The following is a 23,599-nucleotide window of genomic DNA, read 5'->3' as shown; positions in this document are numbered from 1 at the left end:
ATAATCTGTGTACCTACAATTAGTGAAGCTCTCCCATCATGTGAAAAGAAATACCTATTTTATTATGCCTTCTCTTTTAATAAAGCGGTGCAAGAAATAAATGCCAGTAGTTTCTGAAGAGATTCTTGAGACTGTAAAAGGACAGATTGCACCCTCTGAAGAGGTATAGTGCAGGAACTTTCCATGGTCTACTTTTAATAAACAATCAAACTTTTATACCAAACATTTTCTATAAATTCCCATTTTCTAATTAAAAGTTTGTTTTGTGGAAAGAACTCCAGGTGGTATAATTAGTGAAATACATTTTAATGATAAATCTTCCCTGTCCTATTTTATTTTAATAACAAAAATGGTCCTATGCATTTGAAATGCTCCCTATGGGTTGTATATAAGAGCTTGGTTAATTAGCTAATCAACTTACCCACCTTACCTTTTAAAAAGTGTCCTGTTTCACAGGTGTAGACTCAAATTTTATTTGGGATAGTGGAGATAAATAAAGCCTGTGGTGCTTACCCTCGCCTGCACCAAGAAGAGGTTTTGGACTGTCCTTTGAATGTCACTTTCTTAACAGGCACATCAATCACAAGGGCTTAGCCCCTGGGCAGCACTGCCCGTCTTCGAGGTATTCAGTGCCTCTTGTGTCAGGCCTTCCCAAAGCATAAAGGCCTGGATGCTAGAGCATGACTAAAATATCGTTAACTCAGCCTCTTAGGACCATCATTTTCTTCACTCATGATATACTTGTTTTTCTCACTTTTTGAGTTACAATGAGTATATAGCTTTAATGATACTGTATTCCAGTATTTGTCTTCCTTTTACATATTCTTGCCCTGTAGTGCCAGTTCTTCCGAAGTTTTAATTCCAGTAAGTGGTGAGCACTGACCAGAAATGCATGTACATGCCCTTTCTTTTTATTTTCTGTTTAGAAAGATCTTTAATTTCTGCTTCAAGTGGTCCACTCATAATATCACTTACCTATTCAGGAAAGACAAAATACTATGGAGTCTTTCTGGGAACATCATATATAGTATTAGCATAAACACCTCTTTTGTAAGTTTTCAGCTGTTCGTCTGTGTAAAGAACTTTGTTTAAGTTGAAAAGGCTTTTGTATGTTTGGATTTTTCTTCTTTTTTGTATTTCCTTCTATTTCAAAGTAACACATGGACACACGACCACAATTCATAATTTAATTAATATGCTTTAATTTACCAAAGAAGCAAAAATGATCTTATCTGAGAATCATTTTTCCGTGTGTTATTTTCAGGACTATACCTGTGTTTTAGTTTAACCCTTCAATTCTTGTTTGTTTTCTGCTATTTTTTTTTTTTTTTTTTAACAGCATTCATGACCTGTGTCCTTTCTACCATTGTTTCAGTTCTCTTACTGAATTAATGTCTGTCTGAGTGTTGGCACACAGTTAGATATTCCTCAATCTTTTCCCTTTTTTAGGATGATTTCTTACACAGGTGCCCTTTTTGATGGTATGTACCCATTGTGCACCTTCAACCCAACTAATTCAACATTTTTTACCGTCAGAAAAGGATAGCACACCTAAGCTCATCAGATCAGCCATTGTCAGCCACCAGAAGTCTTTGTAAGAGCACAGCATTTAGCTGTCTAGCATTTCTTTGCGGTTTGGGTAGTGTAGCTGCTAGACAGAGCTTTAGGAAAATATCTTACTTTCAGAGCCAAGGAGAGGACCTGTAAGAACATTTACAAAATCTCCTCATATTGCAGCAAGGCGGATTATATTTCTTTAAGGGAGTTAACCAGTCACCAAGCATTTTAATTCAGCCTTAGATTCATTGGAGTTATTTCAAACACTGATAAAGGAGGCATTATTGTTCGGGTTCTGGAAATGCTTTCCAAGATGATAAAGATGGAATATTAATTGTTGCAAAAGCATATCAGAGAGTAAGTGCTGGGTAGCTTTTGTTGGTGAATACAGTCATTTTAAATGGATGCTAACTACATCCCCCCTTTCTTCCTGCACACATTTCTCCTCCACATCTTCCTTATTCCACATTATCAAACTCAAAGATCCCATTATAGACAGTGTTTTTCTCTGAAATACCAGAACACTGTAGCACTGACCAACGTTATTGCTTTTCTGCTGGTTTTCCCATGGTGCTGCCCTACTGACTTCATTCTTGAGATTCAAAATCATACGTTTCAATCCAGGATGTCTAGCATTGCTGCCATCTGCCAAGCAAAAGAACAAAATCTATTCACCACCTTGAGCTTTGATCTACTTTCGAAAATTAGGAAGTGATCTCTAAGTGTTCTGCTATCTCTGTATAGCTCACAAGCTGTTTGAGGCTACTTTTACTCAAATTTGTAACGTTGACTCATCTGATTGAAAGCAATTACAAATGGTAGTATTTTGTATTTTAATTTGTGCTAATCTGCAAAGAATAAGGGCAATGTATTTCTCTGTTTTGAAGAACGGGATCTGTTTTTATGGAGTCTTTATTTATCCTCCAGATATGCACTGGCCTTATTTTTTCTGACTGGAAAAAGAGCTTCTGTCCCTGTGAACACTGTTGACAGGAATGGAGTTACAGCTATTCCTGTTATTTCTGGTATTCCCAGTGTACCCTATGCTTCACTGGCTTATGAAGCGTTTTACAAGCTGCTCTGGCAGAAACAAAAAGGATGTGTATAACATGTCTGCATTCCAAATAGCTAAAAATTACAACAGATTTAGCAATAACCTCTTCATGAAATTGCATGATTATGAAAAATACCTGCATAGGTGAATGCTCCCTTTGTAGAATTTCTATGCAAGACAAAGACCCTCAGAAATTTGTGACGAAGTTGGAAGGTCTTCTCCAAAGAAGGAGAAACCAAGCCCTTGTTGATTAGGAAACCTCATGTGAAGCCAGAGTATAATGATCAGTATGAATTTACAGTAATGGATTCATCACAGAATCATGGAATGGCTTGGGATAGAAGGAACCTTACAGATCGCCCAGTTCCAACCTTTCTGCTGTGGGGCAGGACTGCCACCCACCAGCTCAGGCTGCCCAGAGCCCCATCCAACCTGGTCTTGATCATCTCCGGGGATGAAGCATCCACAGCTTCTTTGCTCAGAGTGTGAGTCTTACCATTTTCAGAGTAAAGAATTTCTTCCTAACACATAACCTAAATCTCTACTGATGCCAGTATGGTCAAGAAATATAAATAAATGTTACTTAGGTTTTCTTTAGAGCAAAGGGTGTTATTCTTCTGTAACTCAGACAGAGAGAGACACTTGTGTTTTTTGCAGTGCCCTCGCTGATACTGGTGAGCCCCTTATTGTTACCAAACACTGCTTGTGGTAGCAAAGAAATACATTTCTTTATTGATCTGAGGCCTGATAGGGTTCAAAAATACGACTTTCTCAGTCCAGTAGGCTCTATGACTTATAAGGAATCGTAACCATAAGAAGTAGTACTTCTTACTGCTGGTCTTCTTGACCACTGTTAAGTCTTGTACCTTTCAAGCATGACCTTCAGTGATCACAAACGTTGGACACTTAATATCCTCAGTGATAATTAGGGATATTACCTTTCAAGGTAGCAGTGGCCATTTTCTTCTTGTTGATGTCTACTTTCTGAGAATCAGCTGAACACCAATATGCTGCAGGAGTCAGCATTTTATCCTAAGCTACTCTAGGTATTTGTTCTTTATCATTTGCTTGATCAGCCTAGTAGTGCTAGAGTATGGTGTTATCAATGATAAATGAAGTGAGGTACTCTACAAAAATTCCCCTGTGGAATTCATAAATTATTATCAGACACTATCTGTTACATCTCCTAAAAGCAGAATGTTACTGTGGCATTACGTATCCTCTTGGCATGATGACTGAAAAATCAGATAATTGTTTTGTGGGATTAATTAACAAACATTTGCTCAGTACTTATTTGTGTATATTTATGTAGTATTTATGCTAGAGATTTGTAATCTTTGAAGCCTGTTATACTTTTCCCCATTGCATTTTAGCATGACTTCATATCTAGCTGTCAGGTTTCTGTTGTCGTTACCTGCAATAGATAAGATTTAGGGGAAACTGTGACTTTAAAAGGAATCCTGTTACATAGAAAAGTTTTCTGCAGCTGAGCTCCACCAATGTAAAACATTGTTTAAAAGATACAACAGTAACAAAGATCTGATTATTTTCATTTTTTTTTCCATTTTTAGGTAAACCTTTCAAGAGTAAACTCTAATTCATTACTGTTTGTGTTTCAGGTAGTCTCTATAGTTTTTCAATTTTGACTAGAGGTAGGAAATTGAAAGTTAATGTTTCTACGCTTTCAGTATCTGCCTAGCTTTGTAAATCTGGCATCTGGATTTTAATATGATCATATAAATATACATATTGGGTTTTTTAGAAAGGTGAGCAATAGTATCCATGTGAAATCTTTGATGTTTCTGTGGCACACCAATTTTGGCACAGACCATGTTCTGGTTAATAACACCTTTGTCTTTCTCTTTAGTTAAGCCTCAGAAGCTCTGTCACATTTGGAGGAAATGAGAACACATTTGGGAAATACTGCTGGCTGACTGATAGGCAAATTAGGACCATGCTGTTCTCATATGAACCTGGACCCTTTCAGACATATTTTGACTAGTTTCTTTTTATGTTCAATGCATATAAGTTCTAGCTGTATTTAAGTCATGTGGTCCAGCTGACAAACCTGAAAATAACCTGAATAAGGTTCACCTCCTACTGACACATTTGAATACATATGTGAAATTATAAGTGTGTCTGCACTTGGAGCAGGTGACAAAGTTTCCATTTGTAATTAAGCTCTACAAAAATTAATAGCCAACTAAACCTGGAGAGTGATTTTGTTTGCTCTTAAGTAGGTAGATAGGATGGAATTTATCTACCTAAACACGGGTTTTCTAGTATCACTAGATGTGTCTGTGAATATCTAAGATGTCCATTGAGGATTAGTAGATCTAGTATGGAACCAATGAAGGAAACCCTATCGTTTGGGACTGATAGATAAAAATTGGCCATCATTGCCTAGATCATTTGAACTAACAGCAGATGCCTGTATTTAGGCATCTAACTAAGAGCCCTTGTGAATTTATGTTTTTATTTCTCAGAAGGCTCCACTGTATTGATTATAGAGGAAAATACCGATTTTTCTCAGTTGTAGTAGATATTAGAATCCAAGCATAAACATGACAAACTAAATTTAAATGTTTTATGTGAATCCTACTCTCTTGTTTCCTCTCTGAAAATGAAAAATCCAAATAATACTAAAAGGTTTTTTTTTTCCCCTGATAATTAAGCAGATTTTTAATCAAAATGGATCATTGCTCAACTTTCTAGACATGTTAAGGGTGCTTGGACTTGAGGCAAGATTAAGGTTTGTCTAAGCAAAATAGATCAGAAAGATGCAACTTGGATATTAAGTTTTATTGTATTAAAGTAAATGCTGAAGAACTGCTCACTGCTTTTTTTTTTTTTTTTTTTTAATTATAGTTTTAATGGAAAGTGATGAAATTTCAAATTTAATTTCTAGGTAACTGTTGAGAAATGGTAGCTTTTAAAGACAATCCCTAGACTCTGCTCCTTTAGTAGGGTAAAATACCACTTTCTGATGAAAGTTCTTTAAAAGCATCATAAAGGAAGCCTCTGTATAACCTGATCTAGACTTTTTCCTACGTATGTTTTTCACCTTCCTCTTCCTTCTAAGCAAATTGAGGTGATTATAAACATTCTTAATTGAAATTGCCAGTTGCAATCCATTGTCGAATATAGTACAACAAAGGCATATGCTTCCTTCTCTTTTTTGATTTAGTAAAATTTTGTTGACTTCCTACTATTACAAAAAATCAGGATTTTAAGCAATTTAAATAATTCCAAAACAATTGGGAAAGCAATAAATAATGGTGGAAAGAGAGAGATGCAACATGAATACAGTTCCTAGTATTGTTCAGTTGTCTATCGTATTGACCAGTCCATTTTAAGATGATGCTTTGTTTTATTATTTTAATGTGCATCCTCTTTGTCAATGTGAGAAAATTAGACAAAGAAAGAGAAAGTCGAGAAAATGCACCCAGCATAGAAGAAATAAAATAATAATAGGATTAACAAACAATCAGAGAAGCATGATCAGACCTCTGATATATAGAAGGAAGAACAGGGTAATGAAGTAAAATAACAAAAAGATACAGGCCTAATTTCAGATAGAACTTCTCTTTCATACGCTGTAGACTGCAGACATTTCACCATGTCTAGTTTTGATCTGTGTACATTTGTTGGCTCTGAAAGAGACCTTCATGACTTGGTTAAAATTTTTAAACATTCTTGGGTAGGCAGGTGGGCAGACTTACTTTTGCAAATTATTAGCCTGAGCGGAAGGTAATCGCCCTGTTCTTAATATTTAAGTACATTCAGTGCTGCACAAAAGCAATTCTCAGCACCTTGAAAATGTCTATCAGTTGTTGCAATATTTTCAACATCATTTTTTGAAAGAGCATCTTAGCTTTTAAGTAGCATGAACTTAATCAGCGGTCTGGTGCTGTTTTCTTTCTTATATCTACATTATATATAAAGACATTAATTAGAGCTTGAATGGCATGTAATATTCAGATAAAGGGTCTGATTATTATATGAATGTTTGTGAAATGTAATGCAGTGGCATGCATAGATACTCCAATAATAACTTTAGATGAAGAATGAAAAATTGAATGAAAAAAGATGAAAAATTTTTGGAGCATAACATTCATTCAAAATACATACATTAGTCTTATCCATTGTCATTTTCAAGGTATGCCTGGACCTTGGACGTCTTCATTTAAGACAGATCTGCCCATCTTCTGCAACCCTTGAGTAGATAAGCAGAATTTTCCCTGTGCTTTTCAGTTCCACCCAAGGGACCAGGTGGACTTAATGACTTGATGGACTATGCAAGGACTGTGCATTCATAAAGTGAACACAATGGGTGCATTTTTAGTTTAAGAGCTTCCATCTTTTTGAGCTGAACATCCCCAGCTTTTCCAGCTCATCTTTTATATTAGCAGAGAGATTTTTTTTTAAGTGAAAATTGATGACACCAGTTAATATTATGTGAGAACAGCAGCAGAATTAGTAAAGAGTGGTAGATAAGGAAATGTATGTTGTAAAACTTGGTGCAAAAACAATTAGAATAAAATGAACAACTTAGGGAAAGTATAACATATCTTTAAATTATTCCACAATGTGTCTTTGATCAGATTATCAGCTCTTTGGTGGTGTTGTCTCTGTGGCGTTGCTGTGGTTCATACAGTGCCTACAGCAGTGGGGCCTCTCAGCTGGTGCCTCCAGCCACCTGTGGTAAACATACTAATGAGAGCAAAGATAACGTTGTCCTGTTGTTCTTGTGTGTATCTACTAGAGAAATGAATAAGCTGCTAACTCCAATGTCACCAATGTATCCGGTGTCGTAAGTGCAACTGTCAATGAAACCTAACTAATCGTAACTAATCCTTCGCTAGTTTTCCTAACAAGGAAGGACAACCTTTTCTAGCTGGTTATTTCCTGTAACTTTACATATCTTAATTAAAAAATTGTTCTCTTCATGATGTTGATGACCACGAGGAGATCAAATCAATTCCTTCCCTTTCACTGAATGAAAGAAAACCCAACCCAATAACCTCCTAAAGTTCATTCTGAGATAGCATGCCATTTTCAGTCTACTGAGTTAATAAGACTGGAAATGCAATTTCATATTTTTCATGCTCTACTTAGGCCTTTAGCATGAAATACTCTCCAATGTTACATGTAATAGACTAGAAGACAGGTTCTGAGTACCACCAACTCCCTTCTCAGATGTATTAGGAGAAGTATCTCTAAGGAAGCTCTTTGCTATGAAGTTTCATACAAATGGAAGATGCTTGGGCGTATTCATTTTATTTTGATGAAAGTAATATTTGAGCTATGATCTTCTTGCTAGTTGTAATTGTCTTGTGAAGACATGGAAAGACATGGGGAGACATTCATTCTCCCTGAACTGTAGGAGCACCTGTATGAACTTCTGAGCATACACAAAGTATTGTTCCTTGATGGATTTGCCTGGCTTTTGTCACAGGAACTAGAACTATTCACTTTCTTAAGGATTAGGCAGAAGTAACGTCTGAAATTAGAAAAAATGTATCCCATATCACAATTTTCCTCGTGGTATTTATATATTTTAACTCATCCCCATTCTTTTTTTCTTTTTCTTTTTCTTTTTCTTTTTCTTTTTCTTTTTCTTTTTCTTTTTTTTTTTTGGCATTTGATCACAGCTTTCCCAGAGCAAAATTTTTCTCATATTCATATCTATGGTGTTTTCAAATACTGTTATTCTACACCTGTTATGTACCTTTGTTCAGTTGTTAAGCTTGCTCCCATATGGGTGATGTTCTCCTGCATCGTGCCAGTTACACCTATGTCATATTAAAAAAACATAGTATTTCTTCTGAGGTTGACACAGCACCCATCACTCAACTCCTCTGCATAGTGGCACTCCAATTTGACAACCTTGTCTTAGAGAATAAAGTTGAAAGGGTGACATCTTTTATCTAGATAGAGGCATGGATTCATACCTACGTATCTGGCTCTCTTATGTGTCGACTGCTGAGCAAAGTGACAAAAGGGAACAAATATCTGAACTGAATATCAGAATATCTCTTACTTTGGGACTGTATTTGTCTATATTCCTGCTATGCTTACAATATTTGGAGTGTTTTAAAGCCATGAGAACAAACTCACAATACTTTGGTACGTAGACAGCCACTATCCACATCTCATGAGTTGGAATTCCAATTAGTGAGATTAATGGGCTGGATTTGAGATGTGCTTGGTGACCAGAATCAGTTATCATCCCTGAAAATCAAATCCAAAAATGTTTTTCTATTAACAACTGAAATCTTAGCTCCTGAGTCCCAGTTCAGTGTTTCAGCCCCAGGCCAAGAATTTGGCTGTGAAAGCAAGGGGCTGAGGGGACAGGAAGGCACAGAGACACTCTGGTTGACCGAGTTAGGCTTGCTGGCTGTCTGTGCTCCAAATTGAATCACATGTATTTTTGCTTCTTTATTCTCCTCTTTCTTCAACTCTATCCCTCTTCCAAAATGATAAAATGCTGTCTAATAATCAATAAATGTGGAACTGTTGTTCCATGTAAAAATTAAAAACTAAAAATCCAGTTGTGGGTTGGGAGTTCTTGCAATTGAAACTTGCATCTTATTTTTATTAGTGTTCTAAAGTTGCTAGCACTAAAAAAATGCAATAGAATGGAACTCTCCTTTTTTATTCTTCCTAATGATAAACTTAATCATCTTCAAAGAAAATTAACATAGGGAATGTAATGTATTTTTGAGAAAGATTTGAAGCAGCCTTGTTATTTACAACTGGTTTTTTTTTGTTTGTTTGTGTTCTTTTTTCCAACCATGGTGATTCTCCTTTAAATATTTTACATTGTATTTACAAAAGTTATTAGTCAAGCAATGCAATATAATTGATTGTGTAAGGCCTTTAATGCCACACTGAAATTGTAATACTCGAGTATTACATATTTCAAGTGGAGGGAAAGAAAACTAAGTTGAACTCAGAAAAGCAGAAGTCTTGCAAATAAATGAGTAGAATTAAATTCTGTATCTGAATAATTTTATTCTGAAGTACAGCTTTACTTTAAGAGTATGAAAGAGATGACATTTTCCCTGCCTAGAGAAGGAAAAAAAATGCACATTCTGAGGCTGTTTCCCCCATCTTTTCTTATGCAGAGGTTTTATCTGCTGTTTAATGGGTAAACTTACTGTGAAGTATAGTTGCTTGTTTAACTTTACCCCTATTCAAGTCTTTGATTTTGGCAGGTTAGTTAATTCAAATAAAATTTGTGAAGTTAAGCACTTTCAAGAAAAGGCATAGGAGAACCTAATTTAACCTAGAGTGTCTCTTTTATTCTTCTGTTATTCATTTGAAGTGCCCTATCAGCTTGAACTGACCAACTTCAGTCATTTTTACCCTTTTATTTTTTTCTCTAATGTAAACTGAAATTCCCTGCTGTTCGTGGTATTTTAGTGTTTAGCATCATTTAATGAGCAGGTATCATTAAACTTAAAAGGTCCTTTTCTGTATATCTCTGATTAGTTAGTGAAAGAACCAAAGAATTCCTCTAATTTATCTTTGCTTCCTTGTTATATTTTGATGTTGGCCCATTTTACGATTCTGTGCCTTTTTATGAAATACAAAATTATAATTTTGGTTTGAAAGTAGGACAGAAAGTAAAAAAAAATAATGTCTAGCACTGAGAAAATGTGTAAGCTAGTACAGCTTGTTTACCAATGAAGGGAATGCTGTTTATTTTTTAAACTTTTACTTGTATAAATGTATGTATATGCCTCTGTGGGCATGTCTGTATGCTTATATAACATATACATATATAAAATAGATACATATTCTAATTTAAGTATTCATTATCTGTGCTTTCCAAATATACTTATTAACCCCTACCAATAACCTTTGCAGCTGGGTGCAAGTATATTCAGCACAAAATTCTTCCTTTCTTGTACATCCAGAAATCCTATTGAACTCCCTATTGAATTTTCATTTTGAGTGAATGTAGGATCAAGGACCAATTAGTTGATGATAGAAACTCTATGGAATGTAAAACCTGAAAATTATTAGTTATTAGGGCATTGCACATGTTTGTAAAATAAGCTAAAGATAGCTTAACCAATGGCTTGGCTATCCTTAAAAAAGTCATAACGACCTGTTATTCTTATAGTACTCATTTGTTCAGGATTTTACAGTTTCAAGTTGTGAGAAGAGCAGTGCAATTTAAGATATGACTGTCATACTTGAAGGTTCGTGTGCTGTTCATTCAAACAAGGGTTTTCAAGATCGACTACTATTTGTTTATTCTATCAATTTCTTATTTTAATATCTTTAAGATCTAAATGATCTAATCAATACTAAAATGGATCATTTCTCCTGCTGAAATACTTGCCTAAGGTAATTCATCATTTGAAGTAGATATTGTCACATTTTAAATAGTGACAGTTACAGTAATTGATTAATTCAATCCAATATACCATTCCAATATCCATTTCCCATTTTTGATGTGCTTAAAAATAGTCAAGGATTTTGATTTTCATCTTATTTTCTTTTATGAAATAAAATCTGGGAGATAGAAACACTGCGTGAAGAAAAAATAATGAGGGTTGAATGGAAGTAAAGGTCAGATATTATGTAGAAAGTTGCAGATGGCACTGTATGTCATTAACATTGCTAACATCTAAAAAGATGTAACAGTGCTGCCTACTGGTAAGATGTAGTAGTATTAATGGATTAAAGTAAATGTAGTGAAACTGTGTGTGCCATATTCTTCATTGTAACAACAGTGGTTTCTAGGTTTTCACGTCCTGATAAGTATTGGCAACATTCATGGTTTTGCATCAAGATTAATTACATATTCTTGTATGTGTCACCTGCTTGGAAATTAGTTGTGCAAAACAAAAGATGTCATTATTAAGGTGTCGTTATATTTCATGGACACCTGTAAAATTCTGTTCTACCATAATTCTATGCATTCTGAAATTTCTCCAGTGAAATTGGCTGTTTTTAGGTATAAAATTGGTTTTATTGTCAGTGTTGCCCTAGTTGGAAATGAGAAACTGCATAAAAACAAAAACAAACAAACAAAAAAGTTGTTATTTGCAAAGATTTTCTTTGTAAAATGGTAGTAAATAAGAACAGCTAGTACTTGTAGTGCTTCTCATCCAAGAAAATGAATTTGCTCTATAAACAACTCAGTAGTTTTCCTTTTAAAGATGGGTAAACAGAGGCAGTGAATTGCTAAGATTAATTTTTAGGCTTCTTTGTCTAAATGCAAGCTCTTAATTTCAAGTTTATATGAAATTTTCAGGAGTTCTGAGTTCTTTGAGTATAGAGCATTTTCTGGAAATATCTAAGGGAATTAAGAGCTGGCCTCTATATTTATACAGTTCTAAAACAGGCACTGACATCAACATAGTAAAATAATCCCATTTACGTAAGCCAGGTGGGGAAAATTTAGATTTTTCCATGTTCAATACAGTTCTTTATCTATAAATGCTATTATACACAAATAAAGTCAAATTATTTACTTCCATTGATACAAGGAGCTCCCTACCTATTCACTTGAAAATATACACGTTTTCTCCAGTGGTAATAAACGGGAGCTTTTTGAGACAACGGTGCTATTTGATGATACTCCCAAAAGCAAAACACAAAGGTCAAATCAGCAATCTGCTGTTCCTAGGGTGAGCTGCTTTACCCCAGAAGTAAGGAGAGGGAAATACTGAGTTCTCTTATCAGCAGGGCAAGAGAGTAATCATTGATATGCATACGTATCTTCCCTCTTGTAGGGCCTCTTTCTTGTGTTGAAATACCTTCCCTGGGAGTCACCAACTGTAAGCCAGGGCTGCCTGCAGGAGCTCCGTATCAGTCATGGAGACGATTCAGGCAGCTAATGATACTTGTAGCTAATTATCTCGCGCCACCTTGTCCTTGATTATCTTCAGGGGAAAAGAAGGAGATGCTACAACAAGGAGCTGTTTGTGCCACCTTCTGCTAAGCCTCCACTTGAGGCATCTGTTGAGATAATGGGTAAAAAAAGGACTAGTTGCAGGAAGGCTGCCCCTTCTGCTCTTAAATTAAACTGTTTTTTGCTGTTGAATCTGGCAATTTATTTCAAGGTGATAGTGACACACAACTTTCTGGAATGCTACAGAAATACAAGCATCTTGTGGGTATATAACAATCAGTGAAATCAGTGTGTAATTTTTAGAATGGAATGTTTGATCAAATATTAGTAACATTTAGGAACCATTTTTTACAACAAAATGTCTGCTACGGTGTTGATATAGTACCAGTCCAGGTTCTCTTGAATATGTTTTATGCGTCTCGTACCAGATTAACAAAGATGCTGCTGTGTTCCATGTGCTTAAATATCGTATCTCAAATACAGTTTTGAATGTAAATATCTATATTACCCCTCAAAGGCAGTAATTCTTTTAAAAATGTAGTCACTCATGCAAAGAAAATAGGGTTTAAACAGCATTCCCTCCCCAGACTTTTATTGGTTTAGCTCAAAGTGAGTGAGACATCTCTTTTTTATTCTTCTCCAGCTGTCTCTCTACCTTTCTCCTCTGAATAGGATTCCGGCCCTAACAGCGGATAAATAAATGCAGTCAATAAAAATTTGGGATCATGTTTATGTTTGATTAGCTTGTTTTTTATGTCTTATGATTTCATCTGACTGCCAAATCTAAGTAATTGAGCCCCATGACAACAAAGAATTCAGTACATCATAACATATTGACTGAGCAAGCACTAGTAATTACTGTATTAATGTTATTGTCCCTGTATCCTAAGCAGGCATGATATGAAAACCAGATTTGCTTTGTTGTAGTCATTTTTGCATTGTTCTTGAAGGATGAATACAGTAAGTAAAACGTCATCGTAGATTGTGAAATAAAATATCTGAAATTGTAATGCAGCCGTGACAAAAACGCAGTTTAGCGTTATGTGCTGTAGCATAATTCAAAACAAGTAGATAAATTACTGTTAAAAACAGATGAAAAATCCATTGCAGTGAATGCTTAGCTCAGAAGGGATAATCTTTTATCTCATGCCTTAAAAAGCAGAGTGGAAGACCAGAAAACTTCTGGGCTCATTTGCTTTTCATCATAAATTTTGAAATAAAGTAGGTTTGATTCAAAAACTTCTCAAAAATTTCTCTTCAACATATTCTATGATCAGGGGATGTTCAAGTAGAATTTCAACTTGCTCTTCCTATATAAGAAATTCAGATTAGCCAAAATTAGAAAAGAAGGATAGAGATCCAATCTCCATACAATTGGATGGGGGTGTTATGACTCTTCCTTTGGTCTTCCAAAATGTGGCAAAGTCCATGTTCTACCAACTGGTTGGTCACTGGTTAATGTAAGGTCCTGTGACAAAAGCAGGATAATTGATTAGGCTTAAGAAAAATAGTTTTTGCTATGTTACCAGAAGAAAGTCACTTGGATCAATGGGATATTACTTGCAGAAAAGTAAGATACCCATGACCCCCTTTCTGAGGAGGTAGAGAGCACTAAGAAAGTTTAGAACCCAAAAACAGCTGGAGGACCTTGGAGAATCTCAAGAAAGGAAATGTGTGTGAATGGTTCTTATTTTGCTTGCAGCTGAATATTTCTAGTGGGTTTGTTTTGTTTTTGTTTTGTTTTTGTTTTTTGTTTTGTTTTTCATGTGAAGCAACAAAACTGGGATTAACTGTGGTTTCACTGGGCTCCCACTGCAACTGGATTGTGAAGCTGTGTCTAGACTGTTAAATAAGACGTCTTCAGGATCATTCCTGCTACGCAGAACAGCTGATGTTTATGTTGTGAATTCTCTGAGCTTCCAAAGCAATTTGTGGTGAGATCCACCTGTTTGTTTGGAATGGTTCCTGAAATGTTCTCACTTCTGAGCTGTGCCTGCATATTGTCTAGAAGAGTGCTAGTTGGCATGAGTGAAAAGCATTTCAGGAACAATTTTAACAATTTAAAGTTTTAGTGAGTGTATTCCAGTGTTTCTGGGCAGTATTTGATTTAGTAAAGACGGAGCCACTGAATCCCTGGAAGTAGCAGCAAATGGTGACATTCAGATCATGAACGAATCATTACTTGACCCATAGGAGTTGAGAAATTAGGTAGAGCTAAGCCTGATGAACATTCAAAGGAGCGACGTCAACCTGAACTTTGAGCTGTTACTAAACTAAATCAAAGGTTAAAAAGAAAGAATCCCTGTTATCAAACCATGCCATTTTACATTTACATTACAGTATTTTTTTTATTGTGTCTCATCTTCCGTATTCCAGAATTGGTACTGTCTTTATCAGTTGGTAAGAGATAGCCATGAGCTATGAAATTGTGTTTGGTGTTCCTTTTCAATCTCACTGGGGACCTGGTAGGGATATGCCACTGGTGAAACACCTAAGGTATGGAGAGAACCTCAGTGCGTCTTTTCTAATCTCTCCTATATATATGCATATATTTAACTGATAAATTACGAATTAGAGCAGAAAAATCAAGACAAATAGGATGTATTTGTAGTGAAGTTTTTTAAATGCTACGGTGGGATGAGCAGCATGTTTCTCGTGACTTCTCTTATAAAACAAACTTGTTTTTGAAGTCAAACTTGGTCAAAATGATAAATTTTTTTAAGATTGCAAAACATTTGCAAAGTTGCAGAACTCCTTTTCAGTCTGCAAGGTGCAGTATATCTATCCTTCATGAATTAATGAAAAAAAATGAATCATTGAAACCTTTGCACCAGTTTACTGAAGTTTTAAGTAAGGAGTGTTTTATGTATCAGTTATAGGTAAGGGCATTCATAGGTCCTCAGTTCAGCACTGTGATAAACTTCAGGGAACTTGCTTTTCCTAGTGAAGCTGGTGGGAATACTTGGAAAGTAAAAGTTGTGAACACAATTGGAGTACCTTGCTGAATCAGATCATAAGAGGGGATGAGCCAGCAGAAGCTATATAGTGACTTAGATGTTCAGTAACATTTTGTTTACCATGCTGTAGCTGCCATTTTGCAGGAGTGCAGAGCATTTACTGTAGAGCTTGCAGCTTTTTCACCTGTTTTCACTCCTCACCTCGTTGTGCTTTTGAGGAAGTGTACCTGTGCTGCTGTGCTTTGAGCTCAGTGCACTGTTCTCATGGCTGCCAGGCATAATCCCTGCAAGCTTTGGAGCTCTGAAGGGCCCTATGTGCAAATTTGTGAATCACTAACTGCCTTCAGCATGTGGGGATATCACAGTTGGTGCCTCTCAGTATATACAGTAGCAGAACTTCTGGCACTTAAGTGACGTCTTTTCATCCAGGGAGGCAAAGCTTTGGAATACTTTCATAGACTTAGAGGATTCAGTGCCACCTGGTATTTCAAGCACTTAATTGCTGTTTTGCAACTTGTCTGTGGGAACCGAGGCTGTCTTTCAAGTTGCTTTCAATGTGTTTGTGTTGTACAATGGAAAGTGATGTAGTACATGCTCATTCTACCTGAGCTAGTACTGATCCACACAAGTACTTCTCCATAGCACAGCTGCATGTCTGTGCAGAGACGCTCATTTTGGTATTAATGCTGAAAAGCCCTGCTGAGTTTCTGAGTTCCGTTCCACAGCTAGCTTGAATGCCGGTGGCTTGTGTTATATTTAACTGCAGAGGGTAGTCATGCCTCTAGACTTCCAAGTGAGATGCTCTAGATTCTAAGTGGCTTCCGTGTTTGAAGAATTTGTCATCTTTTCTGTCAAATAAATTTAATTATTTTCTTGATAGAATTACAGATCTGTTGAGCAAAATGTGGAAAAAAAACCAAAACAAAACAAAACAAAAAACCCAGCAATTTGCTATAACTTTTGGCTAAGTATTTTGTGAAGACAAACCCCCAGATAAATGAGTATGGTTAGAAGGACTATAAATAACAATATGGTAAGGTACGGAACTCAGTGAATCCTAGATGCCTTTGACATGTCTGCTCTTATTTAATGAATTGTCCAGAGTACTTCCTCACAGCATTTTAGTGAAGTCCAAAGAAGATACTAATTGGTTAGAGTTGTCACCACTAACAGTGCTAAAAGAGTAAGAAAAGCTTTCAGCACACAGTAACTGTCTGTATAGGGATAAGGAAGTCATGATTCTGTCACCATTAAATTAATCTTAGAAAGTGTATATCTAATCTCATATGCCATATCCTTTATTTTATATTTTAGCTATCAACAGTGCTATCTTGAGTACCCATAAAGACCACAGTGGATGCAACAGTCACAGAACCAGCAAATTAGAATATTTTTCCCTCAAAATAAGTTAATATACAGAAGAGAGGGTAAATTGAATTGTGGGAACCTAGACAAAAGAGACATTGGGGTGAGGAAATGACAGTGAGGCATACTGCTCTAGGTCTTAGGCCACCCTGTTTTTATTCCCGTCTCTGCTGCAAGCCTGTTATGTGACCTTGGTCCAGTCAGTTCCTTATCTTATGCCTCATTTTTTTCATGTTAAAAAATGGGGATAGTGATACTGACTTGCTGATGAAAAATGCTTTACCAAATGTGGGTGCTATTATAAGCAGGTTATCAGATCACCGGGTCGGTAGCTAATGGTTCATGAATTTGTAACTGTAATGTAAAGCTATGCAATTTGTTACTATGATTTACTACAGGTAATATATTCCATTTAAGTCTGAGCCTTAGTTAGCCAAAACAAACATGATGGGTTTCAGGCAGAAAGATGTTTTAAATGATGATTCAAAAGACTTAATATACACATGTAATTTGACCATAATTTAAATGTGGAAAATTTTTTTAAACCATATCTAAAGCTGTTTGGAATAGATGCTGTAGTTCATTGCAATAGACACAGTGTAAGAATGAGGAGTTACCTCAACAGTGTTGCTGAAGCTTAGGCAATGATACCCACATGAGCAATGAACAATTTGATCTGCATCTCACATTGCAGACCCATGAAGGCATGACAGTAACTGATGAAGCTTCAGCATAACTACTGCACACAGTTTTCTTGGCTGATACATGGGATGTATATCCTGTTCTGAAAAGCTGCTGTGCATCCTGTTCATATCTCACCTCTAGCATAGAGCTGTTCCTGCCTGGTTGCAATACTTCACATTTGACATTGGTGAGCTTCTGGATGAAGTTCTTCACCTCACTCCTCTGGCTTATTGAAAGGCAGCTTCCACATCCCTTCCATCACCTCAGTTTGGTACCATCCATGAATGTGTTGCATGCATTCCATTCTATTGCCTGGGCTGATGACAGAGATTTTATATGGTGTTAGCCCAAGCCATGTTTTCTGGAAAGCATCTGTAGTATCTGGCTGTCAGCTGGTTTTCATACAGCTCATGCCAACAAATAGAAAAAAAAAAACAAAACGTGTTGGAGAAATATCGTCCTAGTTGTGTAGAGGCTGATGAGCAGAGTGTAGCCGCTTCAGTGAAGGGAGAGCTCTTCTGCATGCCAGAAATTATAGATGTCTCCACAGTGTGATGCAGTCAGACCTCTTAAGAGGCTGCAGTACAGAAACAGGGCAATTATCTGAAAGTGTTAACATGCGCAGGCCTCAAAGATGTAAGAATGGGAATAGGAAAGGAGGCTAATATGACACATAAACAGTTGGCTGAATATCAATTACAAATGATTAATGAGAAATGTGAAACAGTGTCTTCTACAAGAAACATCTAAGTTCAGTCAAGTCAAAATCTTACTTTTTTTCACTTTTGTTCACTGTGAAAGATAGCCACTGAATCTTCAGATAGTGCTGTGTTTTCTGTTATTTTTGTATGTTTGGTATTTTTGATGCCTGTGGCTATTAAAGGCTGCACTGTTACATACTGTTCTTCTGGGCTTCACACCTGAGACTGCAGCCAGAACTAAAATAGAACTGAAATACAATGGAAGCTTAGGTTGGATAGCTACTAAATACAGTTGCATATTTCAATTAAACATTATTGTGTAGCTTTGTTTATGGAATACATTTCCTCTCATTTACATCCTTATCACTGTGCGATCTGCACAGCTTTTTCCAATTGCATTTTGTCTGTAAACACTGATTTTTTTTTTTTTCTCCCTCTAATGTTAAAAGGAAAAAAATGAGGTTATCAGCTTGAAAAAGGTTTCTTTTTAATGACTGGACTTGAATCGTCAAGGAAATCCACACTTTTGCCTAATCCTATATAAAATCCCATTAGATAGTGGCTCCAATGAAATGTAGAACTGCATTAGCTTCCAAGTATGCAGATGTGGTGATACTTGGGATAGGATTCTCTGTTTGTGAGTTTAATGCTTCCAACACTCCATATACTCTGTACCACTAAATCAGTGTAAGCCTGGTGCAGTAGCATAATCTGCTTTACTAGTTAAAGTTAATCTTTTAAATATCTCTTTCTGCCATTCTGTCTTGGTAGTGCTCTTTTATTCTAATGCCTTCTCCAGGTATACTAGCTCTTGCAGTTAGTTATCATTATTTATTTAAGTTGCCATCCAACTAACACAAAATTAACAAAACCCATTTCTAAGCGGAGTGTCTGGCACTCTTTTTGCTGCAGTGCAGTGCACCTGTTTATACTAGGCCAGAATTTGCCCCAAATGTCTCATTTAAGAAACAACAGCAATGATAATTTCAACTACTCTCATGCCAAATCCTGTCAAAACATTTTTGTTTCTGCACATCATCATTATTCGTTTATGACTGCATGGCCGTGGGAAAAAGATTTCTTCATTAATTACAGACACGGAGCCTGCAGAGGGAGCTCAAACCATTGTTTATGTGGGCCTCACTAAAATAGCAATTTTCTTACACAGGCAGTAGAGTGGCTTGTTATTTAAATATATCAGAAATTGCTTCTTCAGTCTAAGAGGCTTTTACATTTGGAACCTAGCTATTTTGAAGATATATGTGCAAGGAAATGAATCTGAGAAGTGACTGGGAAGAGTGAGGAGTTCTGGGATTTGGTAGGTGGAACTGTTTGAAATCTCTAGAGCTGAAACATCCATGCCTCCAAGTCTTCCTTTTCAGTCCTCATTCAGGATGGAAAATTGCTTTTCTAGGTCCCTGGGCTTTCAGGTCAGAGCCAAAAAAATGCAGAAAGAACAAATCAAAATCTGTGAACTGGAACTTTGATCAGGAACATGCAGCTGGGACAAATGAAATCAGGAATAGACAAGCAGAGGAGGCTGCTGCATGTCTTCATGATGGGAGGAGAGGGAGCCAAGATAGTTTGGGTGTGAGCAGGTGACAAAACTTTTGGTTGAGTGAGATCTTCAAAAACACATTTGATTTGTTTTGATTTGGAGACAGTGAATACATTTCATCATGAACATCATGAGGGAAGAGTGGTATGTAACTACCATTGGAAGTAACTAGTAATACTGCTACTCAATCATTGGGAAAGGATACATGAAAACAAACAAACAAAAAAAAACAACTGTGCAAGTCTGACCAACATTAAAATGATGGGAGCGTTGAGAAGGACAGCAGTGCACTCCTTAGGCATGCCCTTGGCAAGCAAGGTAACGGCTGGGGTTGACGCAGTCAATGTCCCTGCACCACTCTCGGGATTCTCCATCTTTGGTTGGCCTCTACCTAGCAGCTGTGAAGCACATTGATCTTCCCATCCTTCTGTGGCTACCAAAAATGAAAAAAAACTCTTATTTTCCTGTCCTGTCAGATGTTCTGGCTTTTCAGGAGACTGGAGTGTGTATGTAGCCAGAGTCTTTGAGCCTACGCTGCCTTTCCTGCCCAAGTTGGCTGCTGTGAAGGCAAGAAGAATCTGCTATTTTGTTTGAGAATCTTTTAATAATTCAGGATAGAGGAACTGTTTTAGTGGTGGTGTTTTGGTGAAAATAGGTTTTCTCAATAATTTACTCTTACTTGCAGTGAGCTCTGGCATGCTCTTAGAACCTGAAGTTAAGATTAGCTTTCATAGTTGCAATGATCTAACAGAGGCAAAAGAGATCTGTTCATTTCTCAGTTTTTCTGTTGAAATGGTAAGGTTAACCAGATTCAGTAAGGCAGATGGTATCTGAGTTAATATTTGGAAAACTGACTTGTCATTGATAATCTACACTGTGCTTTCAGGGGCAGGGTTTCACCTATCCTTCAGGCTTCTTTTACATCTTGTGTATATGACAGAGAATTTTTGAGTTCTCTGTTCGGCTCTGAAAAGTGTAGACTATTTGGTTGCCATTGAGTAGTATCTTTCTAAATGGCTTGTATTACTCATGTCTTCTTTAATTTGCTAAAATAAACCTTGAGACTCAAGTGCTCACTGTAAGTTTCCTACTTGGAAATGGTGTCGCTATATTAACATGACATTTGATGAACAAAATAGTGCTGATAAATATTTGTGAGCAAGAGCAACGAAACATCTAACCAAGTGAATTTTAAATACTGAAATGAAACTCAGTTTTCTTTCCAGTAGTATCTCTAGTTCCACAAACATCATAGGTTCCTGCTGGTAAACACACACTGGTCTCTAGCAGTGGGGGAAAAAAGAAGTAAAGTAGAGATGTAAATCCCCACCCCCAAATCTATTTCTGTTTTATCATCAAAACCTCTACAAGTTTCAATAATAACCTGGATCAGGACTTTTTTTTGTAGTTTATTGCAAACAGAGCTTTAAGGAATATATTTGTCCACTTTGCTGTTTTTAATCTTGTATCCCTGGTCACATGCTCTAAGTGAAATCTGTTATCAACCTCTGGGTCCTGACTGCTTGTATGTTGCACTGTCATGGCATTTTTCTATTTGAAACAATATGTGAACTATCTTAAATATAGGTTACTCCAAAAGTAATGCCTCCTATTTATTTCCATGGAACCTACAGCTGATACAAAGAGCACAGTAACACTATTTGATAAAGCAAATTCCCAACTAAAAAACAGTATTTTTCAGTAGTCATTTTCATCAACAATGAACGAGAGCCTGTATGCTGTGCTCTTCAAATCTGCACCAGCAGAATTGACCACTGTCACTGTCGACACTGCTGAAATGCACCACTTCACTGTACTCACCTCCACTCTTTGGTCTCCATATGTTCAGCAAGCATTGATGAATGTCAATGAGTGCCATTTTTTCCTCATGGGGGAATTCAGTAACACGCCTCTACTTCAAATGCACTTCTATGTCAGACATCATTTTGTCAGACTGCCCCTCTGCTGCCATCTGTTGCGTGGCAACAAAATGAAATGGAATATTTGTGGGAAGGTTCAATCTCTACTGCCGTGCCACCAACATCCACTTCTGATGTCATGGACCAACATAATAAAACAGGAGACATTACTTTCAGAGCAGCCAGCCCTCAAGCTTTGTATCTGCAGCAGGTAATTACAGAATGGTCAGGCAATTAACCATTTTTACTGGCTTTCTTTTTTCAGCAGCAATAAAGTGATGTAAAATAAGTGTTAAAGTCATGTAAGTTTCCACAAAGATTTTGGTAATGTAGCTTGTTAATTTTATGACAGACAAAAAGCAGTAAGAATTGGCATAACATTAAGAATTAAGGTTGTTTGGGTTTTGAGTGGAATCAATCATAACCATCACAGAGAATCACAGACCTTATTTTTGTCATTCATAAAGCGAAAGACACTACAACCTGTGCATGTGAGCTTCATGTGTGATGTGTACCGGCTACTTGGCTTAGCCCTGTCCCCTGCTGGTGCCTGTGGTCCCCTTACCTGTTTCTTTGTTCCCCTTTGGAGCCAGGCTTTCTCCTGAAGCTTATTCTCTCCAGGAAGCAGCAGCAAGACAAGACTGTTCACCTCTGGATCCACTCCAGCCAGACTGACCCAGGACAGTCCTTCAAGACGAGTCTTGTGCCCTTGCTTGCCCTCACGTGTCCCAGCACCATGCTGAAGGACACACAACTCACACCACTGTCATCGCACTGTAAGACCCCTCGCTGCTGATCTGTGGCCCAATCCTCTCAATGTTTAGGGCACTTCGAACTGGAAAATGAATGAAAAATAATTACTGTACTTTGTCTCTTGTGGTCACCTCGAGTGCAAAGGAGCTGCGGGCCAAGCTGCATAAATTGCAGACGTGGTGGCTGAGGCAGCCCAGCCCTGAGCTGTGTGTACGTGTGCCAGGCCTCACACACTGCTGCGGGCCTGGGGCTGCCTCGTGGCATTGTCCTCAAAGACATCGCAGGCATGGGGCTGAATCCCCACACATTTTCGCAGCATGCTCCTGAATTGCCCCAGTGGGATGGCAGAAGTGGGAAATCCATCTGTGTTGCAGAGTGAGCTTCGTTTGCTCAGTAAGTTTCCATTGCCAGTCACAATGTCCTCAGAATGGGAAAACTCCACCTCTAGCTAGCACCTGTGGCTGTTGTGCTCAGCTCTTGTCTGCATGCAGCAAACGAAAGGCAGTGGTGCTGGAAAACTGAGAACTGATACGTAGCTTCCAGAGGCCAGGCAATTCCTCCTGCCTCTTTTCTATGCACGCGTGCAATTGCTGCCAATGCTAATTGCTGTTAACTGAGTACATTGGGGAAGGAAAGCTTGCTAAACAAGCTTTACGTCAAATAGTAGAAATTTGGAGGGCCCGCTTGAAAGTTGTTCATTCCCTCTTCTTTAATTAGATTATCCTTGTTACATATCCTTTATTACCATACAGCTCGAATAGGAACAGTGCAGTTCTGATACCTAACTGTCTGACCCTGGTAGTAAACATAGGGAGTAGCATTTGTATGTTAGGGAGTAAGTGACAAAATTATACTTCAGGTTACTTTTTTTTAAGATCAAATATGATAATGTGTATTCTGTGATCCAATATACTGTATCAGGTGAAGATGTACAATTTATACCTGGTAGCTGTTCTGTAAACCCATGACTGTGCTCCTGCCAACAACTCTTACTGAAGAAGTCTGTCCTCTCACGAGTGTAAAGGTTCTGCAAGGTTAAGCCTATGACTTCTAGTTATCAGTATTTAAATCAATATGGGGATTTTCTAAATATCGTCCACACATCTTGGAATTTATATGACTTGATGATGCGTTCTGTTCGCATCTCTTCCCTTTAGTTCCTTCTGGTGCTCAGGAC

General features: G+C 37.2%; 1 protein-coding gene across 1 annotated transcript in view; it reads left to right on the top strand.

Annotated features, from left to right (window-relative positions):
- The window catches only part of FOXP2 (forkhead box P2), a 336,972-nt gene that overhangs the window by 112,511 nt on the left and 200,862 nt on the right, over positions 1–23,599 (top strand). The window lies entirely within an intron of this gene.

This window comes from Lagopus leucura, unplaced genomic scaffold, assembly GCF_019238085.1.
Source record: "Lagopus leucura isolate 7727_CA_CO unplaced genomic scaffold, USGS_WTPT01 Super-Scaffold_100008, whole genome shotgun sequence".
Taxonomy (NCBI): domain Eukaryota; kingdom Metazoa; phylum Chordata; class Aves; order Galliformes; family Phasianidae; genus Lagopus; species Lagopus leucura.
The sequence above is the reverse complement of the archived record's forward strand: the minus strand, read 5'-3'. Positions and strand labels throughout refer to the sequence as shown.